The sequence below is a fragment of the Erinaceus europaeus genome, chromosome 12 (assembly GCF_950295315.1).
Source record: "Erinaceus europaeus chromosome 12, mEriEur2.1, whole genome shotgun sequence".
Taxonomy (NCBI): Eukaryota; Metazoa; Chordata; class Mammalia; order Eulipotyphla; family Erinaceidae; genus Erinaceus; species Erinaceus europaeus.
In genome coordinates, this window is record NC_080173.1 from 100,820,728 (window position 1) to 100,838,133 (window position 17,406).

The following is a 17,406-nucleotide window of genomic DNA, read 5'->3' on the forward strand; positions in this document are numbered from 1 at the left end:
GCATGCTTCACTTCAGACTGTGTCCAGAGACTTCAGGTGTGGAATGACAACCCCTTCAGCTTCATCACACGGGTGAGACCTTTCCTTTCATAGTATTCTCTAATTCCAGGTGTTCCACTCCCCAATAAAGTCCCCAAACCTAAATATAGTCCAGGTCCCCTGAGATAGAGCATAGGTTCACCCGTGCCCATAAACTAGGGGAAAAATATATACCTGAAAGTAGAAGTACACAAGAGCATGCAGGGAATACCCCCAACACTTCATCTGCACTATTACAGTCTTTAGGTCCATGATTGTTCAACAATTTGTTTGGCTTTGTATGTTAATTCTCTTTTCAGTCACCAGGTTCCAGATGCCAGCGAGATGCTGACCAGACTTCCCTGGACAGACAACCCCACCAATGTGTCCTGGAGCTCCGGAGCTCCACTTCCCCAGAGCCCCACCCTACTAGGGGAAGAGAGAGACAGGCTGGGAGTATGATCGACCAGTCAACGCCCATGTTCAGCGGGGAAGCAATTACAGAAGCCAGACCTTCCACCTTCTGCAACCCACAATGACCCTGGGTCCATACTCCCAGAGGGATAGAGAATGGGAAGGCTATCAGGGGAGGGGATGGGATGTGGAGATCAGGTTACGGGAATTGTGCGGAACTGTACCCCTCTTATTCTATGGTTTTGTTAATGTCTCCGTTCTTAAAAAAAAAAAAAGAAGAAGACGCATTCTGGGAGTCGGGCGGTAGCGCAGCGGGTTAAGCGCACGTGGTGCAAAGCGCAAGGACCGGCATAAGGATCCCAGTTCGAGCCCCCGGCTCCCCACCTACAGGGGAGTCGCTTCACAGGCGGTGAAGCAGGTCTGCAGGTGTCTGTCTTTCTCTCCCCCTCTCTGTCTTCCCCTCCTCTCTCCATTTCTCTCTGTCCTATCCAACAACGACATCAATAACAACAACAATAACTACAACAGGGAGTCGGGCGGTAGTGCAGCAGGTTAAGCACACGTGGTGCAAAGCACAAGGACTGGTGTAAGGATCCCGGTTCGAGCCCCCGGCTCCCCACCTGCAGGGGAGTTGCCTCACAGGTGGTGAAGCAGGTCTGCAGGTGTCTGTCTTTCTCTCCCCCTCTCTGTCTTCCCCTCCTCTTTCCATTTCTTTCTGTCCTATCCAACAACGACAACATCAATAACAATAATTATAACTACAACAACTATGGAAACAACAAGGGCAACAAAAAGGAAATAAATAAATAAATGTTTATATAAAAAGAAGCATTCTAGAAAACTTTCCAACATGTGGAACAACTGGAGGGGGTCAGAGGACAGCAGACGCATAAGGAGCAAACTGGAGCCAGCGAACGCCACTGCCGTCCAAGCAACGCCCCTGCGCTCCCTCTGCGGCCTCTCCACCAGGCAGCACCCACACCGCGTGCTTTGAAGGTAGGGGGCAGCTCTCACTCTGTCCTTTCCTGCCTTAGAAAATTCAGTGCTGACGAGGTCCAAGTCTGACAGCACTTAGCGCCCCTGAAGCACAGGCTCAGAAGCCCTCACATTGTGTGAACTGTCAAGGTCGGAATATTTTGTGGAGGTGTTTTGCTTGAAAAAAATGATTCAGATCTCAATGGGGACAAAAGATTCACATAGAAAGAAATGGGAATGCTTTGATATGTTAATTATGGAGGGCAGGGAGGAACATTTGCTTAAAACCTCGCCAGACCCATGAATATTTTTAAAAACCAGAAAGAAATATTAAAAACTAAATGGAATGAAATCAACATCTTGAAAACAACTCAGCAAGTTGGATCGCTGATTCCCCGGGAGTGTGTCTTGCTCAACGGGGCTTTGGGAAGCACCGGTCCAGTGACTCCCAGAGCCTCGCCGTCACTGCATCTCTGGAGCTGGCTCGGAATCTATGGGCGGAGGGCCGGGCGGTGGGGCACCAGGCTGAGCGCACACACTCCAGTGCACAAGGACCCGGGTTCAAGCCCCTGGTCCCTACCTGCAGTGGGAAGCTTCACAAGCGGTATCTGTCTCTTGCCCTCTCTATCTCCCCTTTCCTCTCAATTTCTGTCTCTTTCCAATAATAAATAAAAAATATACTTTTTAAAAAGAATTTATGGAGCTGCAGTTGCTCGATTTAAAGGCCAGCTTTTCCCCTTTATTTTTTACTGGGCGATTAAGTGGTTGGTTTATAGCACAGCTGTTGGCACATGGAGACGATGTCACATCTCAGCATGGCAGGTGTTGGCAGAACACTCTCGCCCTTCAATCAGGCTAATCACCGAGCACCAGGAGATAGAGACAGAGAAAGCAGAGAGAGAAAGCAGAGAGAGAGAGACACCATGGTTCCAAAGCTTCCTTCAACAGCATGGGGGCCAGGCTTAAACCAGGCCGGGCGCACAGCAAAGCAGCGCACTATTCATGTGAGCTATTCTGCCAGCCCAGGGACTACTTCTTTTTTAAAAAAGGAAAATTTGATTAATGAAAGGGAAGGGGGACAAAACCAGAGCATCAGTCTGGCACGTGGGACACTGGGCATCGAACTTGGGATCCTATGCTTCAAAGTCTTAACCACTGTGCCATGCCTTGGGTAGCTAAGGCCATTTCTACATGAGCACTGCTCAGCTCTGGGTTATGGCAGCGTGGGGGATTGAACCTGGGACTTGACAGCCTTAGGCATGAAAGTCTCTTGGCATAACTTTTATGCTCTACCCCCACCTATGCTTGTGTTTCTCACTGAGACTGTGTGTGTGCGTTCACCTGCTCTGACGGATGCTGTTTGTCGCATTTAGTGTCACTTGTATTTCGTGAAGAATTGACGTCTCCTTTCTCCACCCTGGTCAACCTCAGTTCATAAAAATTTTACTGCTTCGCAGGATAAAAAAGTCCTGGAGGGGGAGAAACAAAATCCTGGAGGGGGAGAGCCAGGCGGTAGCGCAGCGGGTTAAGTGCACATGGCGTAAAGTGCAAGCACCGGCGTAAAGATCCTGGTTCAAGCCCCCGGCTCCCCACCTGCAGGGGAGTTGCTTCACTAGTTGTGAAACAGGTCTGCATGTGTCTGTCTTTCTCTCCCCCTCTCTGTCTTCCTCTCCTCTCTCCATTTCTCTCTGTCCTATCCAACAACAACAGCAATGGAAACAATAGCAAGTACCAACAACAACAAGGGCAACAAAATGGGAAAAATGACCTTCAGGAGCAGTGGATTCTTACTTAGTGCAGGCACCGAGCCTCAGTGATAACCCTGGAGGCAAAAAAGAAAAAAAAAAAAAATCCTGGAGGATTAGCAGGTTACAGGGCTCATTTTGAAAGTGCTATTAAATCCCCGTTCTGATAAAATCTGAGGGAACTCAGTATGTAAGCGTTGACAACTGAACTAATCTAGGAAGCCCTGTTCCATCCTCTAATTCCTCTCAGCCAAACCCCAAGACATGGGCACATTTTACAAACCACTAATTCGTGCATCTTCGCCCAGTGGTTTGCTTGAGCAGCAAACCCGGGGCATGAATAAATCACAGCTCCTGATTATTTGGGGCTACCATGTTCACGTCTCAGGTGTCTTCATGTCAATTTTCAAGAGGAGAGTGCCTTCCATATGCAAAGTCTGCTGCTTGATACATGAGTGAGCTTCTTACTCGAGGTCTACAAAGAATCACTGCATTTGGAAGCCAGCGGCCGCGTTTCCTGGAGGCTGTTGCCTAGCATATGTACAACGGCTGGACTGACAGGAGAGCCTGTGACCAGGTCACATTGACAGGCCTGCACAGGGTCAGAGCTGCCATGGACACTTAAGTCACACTGAGTTGTACATAAACGAGTGAGAACGGGGACCCGCGTTTAAAACCACGAAGCAGTAAGAGGTGCGCTGAGGCACACATCCAGCCGAGAAGGCCCTGGTGACAGAAGCTAGAATCAGGCAGGAAAGATTGCAATTCAAAAGCTGGGGAGGAAACAGAAAATGGCACATGGGGGGCCGGGCGGTGGCGCAGCGGGTTAAGCGCACGTGGCGCAAAGCACAAGGACCGGCGTGAGGATCCCGGTTCGAGCCCCCGGCTCCCCACCTGCAGGGGAGTCGCTTCACAGGCGGTGAAGCAGGTCTGCAGGTGTCTGTCTTTCTCTCCCCCTCTCTGTCTTCCCCTCCTCTCTCCATTTCTCTCTGTCCTGTCCAACAACAACAGCAATGACAACAATAATAACAGCAACAAAAATGGGAAAAAAATGGCCTCCAGGAGCAATGGATTTGTAGTGCAGGCACCGAGCCTCCAGTGATAAACTTGGAGGCAAAAGAAAGAAAGAAAGAGAGAGAGAGAGAGAGAGAGAGAAAGAAAGAAAGAAAGAGAAAGAAAGAAAAATGACATACAGCACAGCACCTCTGACTCTTCTCTTTGAAGAAGCAGGAATAGAGCTCCACTTCCCAAGAGGGCGGCCTGTGAGCTAAAACATCAAGAACAATGTGCACAAGACCACAGGCAAGCACTCCAGAGGTTTTCTGTGAAAGCAGGGGACATTTTAATAAACTTGATTTAAAAACACAAAAACCTTTCAGCAAACAGAAGTACACTTTCTCTTCCCAGAGCACTGCTCAGCTCTGGCTTATGGTGGTGCTGGGGCCTCAGAGCCTTAGGCTGGAGAGACCTTTGCAGAACCATTATGCTGGCTCCCCAGCCCTGAAATACAGACCTTTGAAAACAAGTGGAGTGCTTCCTCTGGTACCACATCTGCTAAAACTGGAAGCTATGTATGGCCCTTGCTCAAAGATAACACACACACTTTGTTTGTTTGTTTGTTTGCCCGCTGGGGCTCGGTGCCTGCACAGTGAATCCATCGCTCCTGGAGGCTGTATTTTCCCCTTTTGTTGCCCTTGTTGTTTATCATTGTCGTTTTATTGTTTTGTTGTTGCTGTCGTTGTTGTTGGATAGGACAGAGAGAAATGGAGAGAGGAGGGGGAGACAGAGAGAGAGGGGGAGAGAAAGACAGACACCTGCAGACCTGCTTCACCGCCTGTGAAGTGACTCCTCTACAGGTGGGGAGCCAGGGGCTCGAACCGGGATCCTTCAGCTGGTCTCGCACCATGTGCGCTGCACTACCATTCAGCCCCCCCCCCCCCCACACACACACAGATATACCTTCTATTTTTTGTCTTTTTTGCCTCCAGGGTTATTGCTGGGGCTCAGTGCCTGCACCATGAATCCACTGCTCCTAGAGGCCATCTCCCCCCCTTTTGTTGCCCTTGTTGTTGTAGCCTTGTTGTGGTTATTTTTGTTATTATTGACGTTGTTGTTGTTGGATAGGACAGAGAGAAATGGAATGGAAGACAGAGGGGGAGAGAAAGACAGACACCTGCAGACCTGCTTCACCGCCTGTGAAGTGACCCCCCTGCAGGTGGGGAGCCGGGGGCTTGAACCGGGATCTTTGCACCAGTCCTTGCGCTTCTCGCCATGTGTGCTTAACCCGTGGTGCCACCGCCTGGCCCCCAACACACACATTTTTGAAAGTGTAAAAAACAAACAAAAAAAAACCTCACCAAACAAAACAAGTAGGTTTATTGGCTACTTAGGGAGAGGAGTTGAAAAAGCAGAACCTCAAGACTGGACAGACCTGTGCTAGAATGGGACAGACGGACAGTATTTAGACAGTCAGTAAAAGCAGACAACGTTGCAGAAGCCTGGCACTTAGCCAGCTGCTGGGTCACAGGATCTGATCAGCCACCAGCTTTGCACTGTGATCTGTGTGTATTTTTCTAAAGCTTATTCTTGTTGCTAAGATTTCTTTATTCCCTTTAAAATGATTTCAGCGCAACCAGTTCAAAGCCAGCGTACATGCTACTGATAAAGGAAATCCAATTCTTTCCCCCCTTTTGTTAATTTGTTATTAATAGCTCGCTACAAGATTGTAAGATTACAGTGTACAGGGAGTTAAGAGTTATGCTTCAAATGTCGTGCTCACCCCAGACAAAGGCCCCAGGCGGTGCTGGCCTGAAATGGAAGGTGTGGGGGTGGGGAGTCTAGGGAGCAACCTAGAAAAAGTCTCCCTGGCCTGATCCTGGGAAACAGAATGGGGACAAGTTCCAGGGAGCCTTCTGCTCAGCTGAGCTGAAGCTGGAAGTCTGCTTCTAAACTAAAGCTCGCTGGCACCAAAGACCGCTGCTCTCCAGGACAGCCAGGTCTAAGAGAGCTGTGCGAAGGATGGCGTGCGCCTGCTACCCTGCTTTACAGAGCCCAGAGTGACAGCACTCAGAAGGGAAATCCTCGGCAGGACAAAAGAGGAGGAAGAAAGAGAACAATTATCCACGGATAGTATTAATTAACTTAATATTTTTATTTACTTATTTATTATTGGCTAGATAGCGAAATTGAGAGGGGCAATGGAGACAGAGAGGGAGAGAGACAGAGAGACACCTGCAGCCCTGCTTCACCGCTTGTGAAGCTTTCCCCCTGCAGGTGGGGACCAGGGGCTTGAACCCGAGTCCTTGTGCGCTGTGATGTGTGTGCTCACCAGGTGCGGCACCCGGCCCCATGTTTCAAGTCACATGTGTGTTAGGGTGGCTAAAAGGCAGTACGAGGTACGTGTGTTCTCGCACTGCTAATACTAATATTCTATTTTTAAACCACTTGGAGTTTGTATTTTATCAGGATCCACAACTCACTACATCTCTAGGGAGAAGGGAAGCTTTAGTTGAGCAAATGTGGCCCTCAGACTCAGCCACCTAGATACAATAAGTAAAAAACCACAGGGAACTAAGAGACAATGCGTTCTTTCCAAAACACAGAGCTCTCAGGTGGGTGTGTCTGCATCTGTCAGTCAGCAGCCGCCACCCGTGGGTCGGCAGGGCTACTCTGCAGGCAGCTGGCCCCACAGGCTCTGGGAAGGAACAGGCCGCAGAGCAGAGGCTGCAGATGCAGAACAGGACAGCAAGCCGATGCCATCAGGAGCGAACTAAGAAGCCTCGAAGCACCGCAGGGTCCCGTGTGTGTCGGCCTGCGCCCCTCCCTGCACCTGCTCCACGCCCTGGTCTGCCAACGCCCTGCTTCCTGAAGCCCAGCCCCTGAGTGCGCCCTGTGCAGGTTGTGCTGAGACCTGCCGGGCCTCCTGGGCACTGGTACTTAAACGGGCAGGAAGGGCACAGGAGGCCCACAGCACCCTAGGCCAGAGCCGAGCAGGGCCCCGGCAAAGAAAACAGGACAAAAACAAAGGTCAGGGGCACCTGGCTGAGCGCACATGTTGCGGTGCACAAGGACCCGGGTTTGAGCACCGGTCCACACCTTCAGGGGGAAAGCTTTGCGAGTGGTGAAGCAGGGCTGCAGACGGCTGTCTGTCTGTCTCTCTCCTCCTTCCCTTGAGATTTCTGACTATCTCTACCAAATAAATAAAGACAACAAATCTTGTAAAAAGAATTGTTAAAAATAAATAAATTAAAACAATGCTGGAGACGGGCAGTGGCACACTCGGCACAGAGTACTAAGTGCAAGGACTGGCACAAGGACTGGGGTTCGAGCCCTGGTCCCTACCTGCAGCAGGAGTGGTGAAGCAGGGCTGCAGGTGTCTCTCTGTCTCTCTTCCTCTTTATCTCCCCTTCCCCCCTCAATTTTTCTGTTCCCAATAAAATGGGGAGGGGGAAAGCGCTGGCACCAAGCCCCAGCAATAACCCTGGAGGCGGAAACGAACAGACATGAAACAGGGCACTCCTTTATTTCCAGCGCTTGACAAAGCCATATGAGCATTCTAAGTTCAAGCAGTGGTAAAGGCAGACAAAAATCAGCATTGTTTGTATTTGAATCTGTGTTTCTGAGAGCCGGGCAGGGACTGGATCTAGGCTAGAGGAGCCTGAGCTAGCCAGGGACCTGCAGTGTCCTCTCGTTCAGAGCGACTCACTCACACAGCCCTCATGAGTGTGTCCCAGAAGGGGCCAGGAAATCTTTCCTCCTGTGGTGTCCAGACTCAGACTAAGGAGGAAGGAAGTCTCTGCACTTCCAAAGAACCTGGCCAGCAGCTGCAGGAGAGCCGGGAGAAGAACAAGAGAGAATGCTCACTTCTGCGTTGATTTACTTGATTTAGCATTGGGACTTCCCTCCCCACACACACCATTCCGGCAGAGACACAGCGGAGAGACACCACGCCCTGAAGGTTCCTCTGGTGACAGCACTTCCTTGAGCTGCCAGGGCTTGAACTTGGGCCACACACACATGGCACGACGTGTGGACAAGACGGTGCCGGCCCAGGGGAGCGCGTGGGAAGGGGGCGCTTGGTGTGGGGTGGGACGTGGCTGCGACGTTCCTCCTGGCTCTCCACCGCCATCTAAAATCGCTCTCCCAGGAGTGCTGGGGTCGCGTGGGCGCTGAGCCCCAAGGTGTGTGAGGCCGTGAGCTCTCTGGCCGCTCACTTCCTGACCAAAGCTGGCGTGTGCCATTGTTGACATCACAGGGAGAAACCACTGGCTCACCTCTCCCAGCCCCCACTCACTCACTTCTTCTGTCTTGGAAACAGTCACAAAGCAGAAGAAAACTCCTGTCGCAGAGCCTGTGTGCCCACCCGGACAGCAGCTGGATAGGGAGCGGTCAGCTGCACGTGCACAAGAACTCAGGGGTTTGGAGGGTGATCGCAGGAAGGTGAGCTCCCAGAGACCACAGAGAAGGGCTCAGACATCAGCAGGGGTGTCCAGGGCATGGGGGGGGGGTACTCCAGAGGCCTGAGCCTGGAGACAGGACGTCTAACACCCTGCTTCTGTCTCCGGTTCCTAAGCCCCAGGGGTGGGCCAGCATTGCACCAATTCTGGTGAACTTCTCCACGTGGGGCCCCTTTCCCCCACCCCTACCCCCACCTGCTCAGAGGCCCCCGGCAGCGTGAGCCTTGCTACCAGCTGCCATTAGCCGGCCCCCCGCGAGCTGGGCAGCGGCGCAGTGGCCAGAGCGCCAGATTTCGTGCGCCAGAACGGTGCGAACGCTCTCAAGTTTGATCCCTGGCATTGCACTCTGATGCATGTACTCTCGCTCTCCCTTCTTCCCTCTCTTTCACAAATAAAATGTATTTTTTAAACATAAAAAAGGGAGGGAAAGAGGTGGGGGGCAGGAGATAGCTCAAATGGCAGAGGGAACACTCTGCCATGCAGAGGGGAGGCTTCTCGGGGGGCACAGCAGTGCTGTGATGGCTCTCCTCTCAGTCTCTCACTGTGAGAGAAAGACAGAGAGAGAGAGAGAGAGAGAGAGAGAGAACGGAGAGGCGAGGTGGAATCAAGGAGGCACCAAGCCCCAAGAAAACTCTGGTTGTAAAGAATTTGCCCCCTTGGCTGTGGGCTGAACTAGCCAGGAAGAGCCAGGTAACTGTCAGCTGCCTCCTTTACGTCTGTCACCTCACGGACAGGACTCCTGAGGGGCTCCCGCCTGCCCCCCCGAGCGCTGGCATCTGGCACGAGGACTGCAGAGAGGACGGGAGGGCGGGCGCAGAGTGGGTCGGCGGTGGAGAAAGGGTTCTGGAGAGGCAGGGCAGATGAGGCAGGGCTGTGGCTGTGACTGCCTTAGAAATGGGGGTTCATAGTGCTGGCACTGAGCCCCAGCAAGAACCCTGGAGGGAAAAACAACAACAAAGTGAGCAGTCTGTGTTCATACTGGAACAGTTGCCTGGCAACCCTGCAACGTGCTTCACAGAATCACTCGCTTGGGAAGGGGGCTGGGGAAATGTTACCGGGGCATCTCGTGGTCACGGAGGAGGGCGTGCTTAGCGCCCCAGCAGCTGACAGCCTGTGCGGAGGCCGCCACAGATACCGAGCCCCACGGGAAGCTTGAGCCAACTGTTCGCCCTTCCGGGAGACACCCTGCCCTCGGGGGCTGAGGCACTGGCTCCATCCAACCCAACCCGGATCTCCTCTGCCCTCTGTGGGCCCCCTTCCCAGGGCTACCCACAACATGCCTCCCATGCTTCTCTGCCAAGTCCAACTCTTTTTTTTAAAGTTTTTTAAAATAAGTTTTTAAATTTATTATTGGATAGAGACAGAAACTGAGAGGGGAGGAGGAGAGAGAAAAGACACCTGCAGCCCTGCTTCACCACTCGTGATGCTTTCCCCTGCAGGTGGGGACCAGGGGTTTGAACCTGGGCCCTTGCACACTGTGACGTGTGCGCTCAACCCGGTGCGCCACTGCCAGGAGCCCCAAGACCAACTTTTCAGCTACTCCTCCTTTCTACAGGAACACGTGGCTGAAGCCACTTACATTAGACCTAAGGTACATGGGGTGGGGTGGGACCAAAAACACCAAATACGTCACAGTGCAGACTTGATGGAGGCCTGTGGCGCTTCAGAGATCTCTGGGATTTTCATGTCAAGCATCATTTTTATAATCCGGGAGCTCAGTGAGTGAGGAGGGCTCCAACACCTATTCTCCAAGCAGACGTCCAGTTCTAAGACCAGACGCAAATGCAGAGCTCCAAAGACGGCCCCCTGGCCATCTCAGCACCCCGTTCTCTTCCCCCATCAGCATGATTACAGAGGCAACAATGCCCAAGCCTGCTGCCCCGAGGTCCTTGAAGTGGGGGTGACAAGAGGACGCAATTAGGGCTAACAGACAACAGCGGGATTCTGCTGGTGTTCCCGGGAAAGGTGTTGCCTTCCGGTTCAAAGAAACAGTTAAGTTCCTCACACTGCCCGTTGTGCTTCTGTCTGCCTTGAATGAAAATGATACCTTTGGAGCTGTAGCAGTTATCTTGCAAAGATGAAGTGATAGACAGACAGGAAGAGTTCAAGAGGACCTCGGAGATGCCGATTCTGAGCCCTGGCCCAGCTCAGTTCTAGCAAATGTGGTACAACAACCTCCCCGTTAACTCATGTTCAGGTCCAAGCAACCGGAAGTGATGCTAGCTGATGGTTCCACCCTTTTGCAGACAGCAGGGTCTCCTCACGAGTTCTAGCTCATTTCTATCCAGCTAGGCTTGGAGGCCCTATCACATCTGACCATGGTGAAGTTTCGGACCCATCCATCCACCATCCATCCATCCATCCACCATCCATCCACCATCCATCCACCATCCATCCATCCATCCATCCATCCATCCACCATCCATCCATCCACCCATCCATCCACCATCCATCCATCCACCATCCATCCATCCATCCATCCACCCACCCATCCATCCACCCACCCATCCATCCATCCATCCACCATCCATCCATCCATCCATCCATCCATCCACCATCCATCCATCCATCCATCCACCCATCCATTCATCCACCATCCATCCATCCATCCACCCATCCATCCATCCATCCATCCACCATCCATCCATCCATCCATCCACCCACCATCCATCCATCCACCATCCATCCATCCATCCACCATCCATCCATCCATCGACCATCCATCCACCCATCCATCCACCCACCCATCCATCCACCCACCCATCCATCCACCCACCCATCCATCCACCCACCCATCCATCCACCCATCCATCCACCATCCATCCACCATCCATCCATCCATCCACCCACCATCCATCCATCCACCCACCCACCCATCCATCCATCCATCCACCATCCATCCATCCATCCACCATCCATCTATCCACCATCCATCCATCCATCCATCCATCCACCATCCATCCATCCACCTATCCATCCACCATCCATCCACCATCCATCCATCCACCCATCCATCCACCCACCATCCATCCATCCACCCACCCACCCATCCATCCATCCACCATCCATCCACCCATCATCCATCCATCCATCCATCCATCCACCATCCATCCATCCATCCATCCATCCACCATCCATCCATCCACCATCCATCCATCCACCATCCATCCATCCACCATCCATCTATCTATCCATCCATCCATCCATCCATCCATCCATCCATCCCAGCACCTATTGTGTGCACATTTCTACTCAATGTCTTCTGGCCACTGCACTCCCAGTTGGGCCCCTTCCAGGCCTGACCCCTGCAACTTTGTGTCCAGGGCAGGCTTTCCCACCTTGAGGCCCCTCTCACCTCCTCTCTCATCCAATGTGCCTCCAAGCTCTACAGGTCTCACCACCCAAGTATTTTTTTTTAAAAAAACATTTTATTTATTTTACTTGATAGAACGAGAGACATTGAGAGGGAGAGAAGATAGCAAAAGAGAGACAGCGAGAGAGACCTGCAGCAGTGCTTCACCACTCGTGAAGCTTTCCCCCTGCAGGTGGGGACCAGGGGCTTGGACACGGGCCCTTGTGGGTGGTCATACATGCACTTAACCAGGCGTGCCAGCACCTGGCCCAAGTATTTTCTAACCTACTTAGTCCCTCTATGCTTGGACTATTATAATAAATGTAAAACTAGTATTACTATGCATGCCTGAACTATTGTTCCTTTTTGTTGTTTGTTTTTTACCAGAGCCCTGCTGAGCTCTGGCTGATGGTGGTGCAGGGGACTGAACCTGGGACCTTGTAGCCTCAGGCATGAGGGTGTCTGTATAACCATTAGGCTGTGTCTCCCCTCTCCATATGCCTGGACTATTGTAACAGCAACTGGTCTCTCTGCATTCACACTGTCCTCTGCACTGAGGTTTGTAAAACATGAATCTCATCATGCCATTTGCTTTCGTAGAGTCCTTCTGCAGTGGGCTGGGAGATAGCAAAAGATTTTCATGTCTGGGACTCCAAAGTCTCAGGTTCAACCCTGGCACCGCCACGAACCAGAACTGAGCAGCGCTCTGGTTAAGCACACATGGCGCAAAGTGCAAGGACCGGCATAAGGATCCTGGTTCGAGCCACTGGCTCCCCACCTGCAGGGGGGTCACTTCACAGGCGGTGAAGCAGGTCTGCAGGTGTCTGTCTTTCTCTCCCCCTCTCTGTCTTCCCCTCCTCTCTCCATTTCTCTCTGTCCTATCTAACAATGACAACATCAACAACAACAATAATAACTACAACAATAAAACAAGGGCAACAAAAGAGAATAAATAAATAAATATTTAAAAAATAAATTAAGTAGAACACACACACATTAGAAAGGCTCAGTGACAGGGTTTGGGTGATAGTGCAGCGGATTAAGCACACGTGGCGCAAAGCACAAGGACCGGTGGAAGGATCCTGGTTAGAGCCCCCAGATCCCCACCTGCAGGGGAGTCGCTTCACAGGTGGTGAAGCAGGTCTGCAGGTGTCTGTCTTTCTCTCCCCCTCTGTCTTCCCCTTCTCTCTCCATGTCTCTCTGTCTTATCCAACAATGAACAACATCAACAATAACAATAATAACCACAACAAGGCTACAACAACAAGGGCAACAAAAGGGGGGGGGGAATGGCCTCCAGGAGCGGTGGATTCATGGTGCAGGCACTGAGCCCAGCAATAACTCTGGAGGCAAAAAAAAAAAAAAAAAAAAGAAAGTCTCAGTGACTTCCTATGGCTCCCAAGATAATGTTTAAACTCCAAAAGACCTAAGAAGCCTTTCTGATGTGTCCCCAGACTCAGCTTCGAGCATCCTCCCTTCCTCCGGCCGCTCAGATCACGGCACACCTTGCAGCCTTATGACATTGCCTCTGCGTGTGAGTGAGTGTGAGTATGTGAGCGTGTGTGTCAGTGTGTGTGTGTGTGTGTGTGTGTGTGTAGGCTTCTAGAATTTGACGGCCTTCTTCAAGCCTTCCTTATCCTTCCGTAATCAATGTTCCAGTTCTGATACTGTGCTTTTTTTGTTCTAGAATTCCATTTGTAAACACACTTCTCTTTCAAATTTCCCATCTGTTTACTCATTAAGTTTCCTTCACATCCCAGACCACGTGTGTAATAAATGCCTTGGACTTTCTCAATTCCAACATCTGGATCTTCTCAGGGTTTTTATTTTTCATTAAGCTCTATTTTCCCCTTCGATTATGGGTCACATTTCCTTTTAAATACAAGTCTAGCAGTGTTTTAGTCTATGTGGGACATTGCACATGAAGCCAGCCTTTCAGAGAATCTGAATTATGGTGTCTCTTTCTAAAGGTAATATGATTTGTTCTAGAAGTACATTTTAAGCCTGTCATACTTTAATTAATTTTTTTACTTTATTGGATAGAGGCAGGAAGAAATGAAGAGGGAAATGGGAGAGGGAGAGAGAGAGAGAGAGAGAGAGAACTGCAGCACTGCTTCACCACTCATGAAGCTTGCTTTCCCCCTTCAGGTGGGGGCCAGAGGCTTGAAGCCAGGCCCCTGTGAACTGTAATGTGTGCGCTCAACCAGGTGCACCATCGCCTGCCCCTGACTGTTATCTTAACAAGATTTAACATGTTTAGATTTTAAGATGTTTCATTTGAGATGTTTAGACTTTTGGCCCTGGCCCTCCGCAAGGATGCCCTCCACAAGTCTACTATAAGGCCTTTTCCGGTGGTGAGGGCTAGGGATGGGTTTCAGCTAGCTGCCTCTCAGGGCACAGGGCAAGGCCTCCAGGCACCGTGCAGCCCCGGGCACCTTCATTCTGCCCTCGGTCCCACAGCAGGCATTTTCTGGGAGGTCATCTGGGGTCTTCCTCTGTGCAGCTGCAGCCTGAACCCAGGGCCCGCAGGGAGTATCCATTTCTTCACACCCCCACACTCACATCCCACTTTCTCCCGATTTTCAGGGCAGACCAAGCGCTGACCTCCAAAGAGCTTTTCCAATCTGCACTGCAGCTCGGCAAGTCGCCATGGTAACTAACCACTTCAGCCCAACAGCCGACAGTCTCCAGAATAAAGCCTCTCAGTTAGGTCACTCCATCACCCGGCAGAGAGAGGGGCCAAGACAGAGGAGCTAACTGGCAGCCTTCCCACCGGTGCCGTCCCAGGGCCATTTGACAGGGCCTGGAGGTGATCTGGACTCTCGGCCCCTGTCACGCCCAGGACGCCCGCCGTCAGCATGCAGGAGCCTCTACGGCCTGGCATGCAGGAGTCACCACTCTCAGCTCTGCTCTTTCCTTCTGGTCTCCAGATGTGCTGTGTGCTGGGAAGCACAAGGCACCATGGCAACAAGCTCTATGAGTAGCCTTCCCAATCCGCAGGCCCTTCTCTAAACAGTCTCACTTCTGGCATGACTCTGGAGTGAGAAGACTGAGGTCGGATACCCACATGGCGTCTGGGCTCTGACTTGGTCTATGGCAGTGTCACTGTGCTCAGAAGTTATTCATGACGGACCGTGTGCTTTCTTCCACAGAGGAAAAGTAGTGGGTCTGACAAAAGTCCAGCTTGTCCTGGCATCCTAGTGGTGCTAGCAGAGAAGAACACACTTTCCTTCTTGAAGTCATAGCACGGAGGGGTGTCCCCGTGCCGTGCCACCAGCAACTAGGCAACTGTCGCGTGAGGTGTTTCTGGTCCCTATCATTCCCCCCTGGAGTTCTGGGAAGGGCCGCTCCACTCTGCGCCGCGGCAGTCAGTCAGTAAGTTCAGAAAGATGCCTCCCACAGAGTGATTCTGGCACACCTGGAACTGGCTATTCTGCCCAGGCTACCGGTGGTTTCACAAGCAGGGCTCTCGCCTTAGTGGCTGGTTTTGCCCTGCGTCCCTAAACACATAAAGAGCTGGGAGCTATGGGAGGTCACTTGCCCACACTCTCTCCCTTCAGCGAAGTGAACTGACAAGAAACTCACACCGGCTGGCACTGCTACCAGTGCTGTGAGCTCAGGCTGGCAGGGATGCAGAGGTCACACAGGCTCCTGTGCTGAGTACAGACAGACAGGGGTCCTAGGCCAGATGGCTGGGGGTTCAAGTTGATGGCCATCATCGAGGGCTGTAAAAGGATAGAAGCCCATAAAAAGGGCAAAAGACCCCCACACCTATGGACATCTAATCTTTGACAAAGGGGCCCAGACTACTAAATGGGGAAAGCAGTCTCTTCAACAAATGGTACTGGAAACAATGGGTTGAAACATGCAGAAGAATGAAACTGAACCACTATATTTCACCAAATACAAAAGTAAATTCCAAGTGAATCAAGGACTTGGATGTCAGACCAGAAACTATCAGATACTTAGAAGAAAATATTGGCAGAACTCTTTTCCGCATAAATTTTTTATCTTTTTTTTTTTTTTTTTGACCAGAGCACTGCTCAGTCCTGGCTTATGGCGATGTAGGGGATTGAACCTGGGATTTGAGAGCCTCAGGCATGAAAATCTCTTTGCATAACCATTATGCTATACCCCCACCCTTCTGCATAAATTTTAAGGACATCTTCAATGAAATCCAATTACAAAGAAGGCTAAGTCAAGAAAAAACCAATAGGAATACATCAAATTAAAAAGCTTCTGTACAGCAAAAGAAACCACTATCCAAACAAAGAGACCCCTCACAGAATGGGAGAAGATCTTACATGCCATACATCAGATCAGAGATTAATAACCAAAATATATAAAGAGCTTGCCAAACTCAACAAGAAAACAAATGACCCCATCCAAAAATGGGGAGAGGACATGGACAGAATATTCACCACAGAAGAGATCCAAAAGGCCGAGAAACACATGAAAAATGCTCCAAGTCTTTGATTGTCAGAGAAATGCAAATAAAGACAACAAAGAGATACCACTTCACTCCTGTGAGAATGACATACATCAGAGAAAGTAGCAGCAACAAATCCTGGAGAGGGTGTGGGGACAAAAGACCCTCCTGCACTGCTGGTGGGAATGTCAGTGGGTCCATCCCCTGTGGAGAGCAGTCTGGAGAACTCTCAGAAGGCTAGAAATGGACCTACCCTATGATCCTGCAGTTCCTCCCCTGGGGATAGATCCTAAGGAACAAACACAGGCATCCAAAAAGATCTGTGTACACCTGTGTTCATAGCAGCACAATGTGTAATAGCCAAAACCTGGAAGCAACCCAGATGTCCAACAACAGATGAGTGGCTGAGCAAGTTATGGTCTAGATACACAACGGAATACTACTCTGCTAGTAAAAATGGTGAAGTCACCTTCTTCACCTCCTCTTGGGTGGAGCTTGAAGAAATCATGTTAAGTGAGGTAAATCAGAAAGAGAAGGATGAATATGGGATGATCTCATTCACAGGCAGAAGTTGAAAAACAAGATCAGAAGAGAAAACATAAGTAGAACCTGGACTAGAGTGTGTGTATTGCAACAAAGTTAAGACTCTGGGGTGTGTGTGTGAGAGCACAGGTCCTGGAAAAGGATGGCAGAGGACCTAGTGGGGGCTGTATTGGTATGTGGAAAACTGAGAAATGTTATACATGTACGAACTATTGTATTTACTGTTGACTGTAAACAGTAATCCCCTGGGGGGCCAAGCGGCAGCACAGTGGGCTAAGCGCACATGGCGCAAAGCGCAAGGACCGGCACAAGAATGCCAGTTCGAGCCCCTGATGCCCCACCTGCAGGGGAGTCACTTCACAAGCGGTGAAGCAGGTCTGCAGGTGTCTGTCTTTCTCTCCCCCTGTCTTCCCCTCCTCTCTCCATATCTCTCTGTCCTATCCAACAACGACAACAACAACAATGACCAACAAC

General features: G+C 50.9%; 1 protein-coding gene across 4 annotated transcripts in view; it reads right to left on the reverse strand.

The window, feature by feature from the left end:
* Positions 1-17,406, reverse strand: part of LARS2 (leucyl-tRNA synthetase 2, mitochondrial) — a 130,031-nt gene that overhangs the window by 61,358 nt on the left and 51,267 nt on the right. The gene's annotated exons all lie outside the window — the stretch shown is intronic.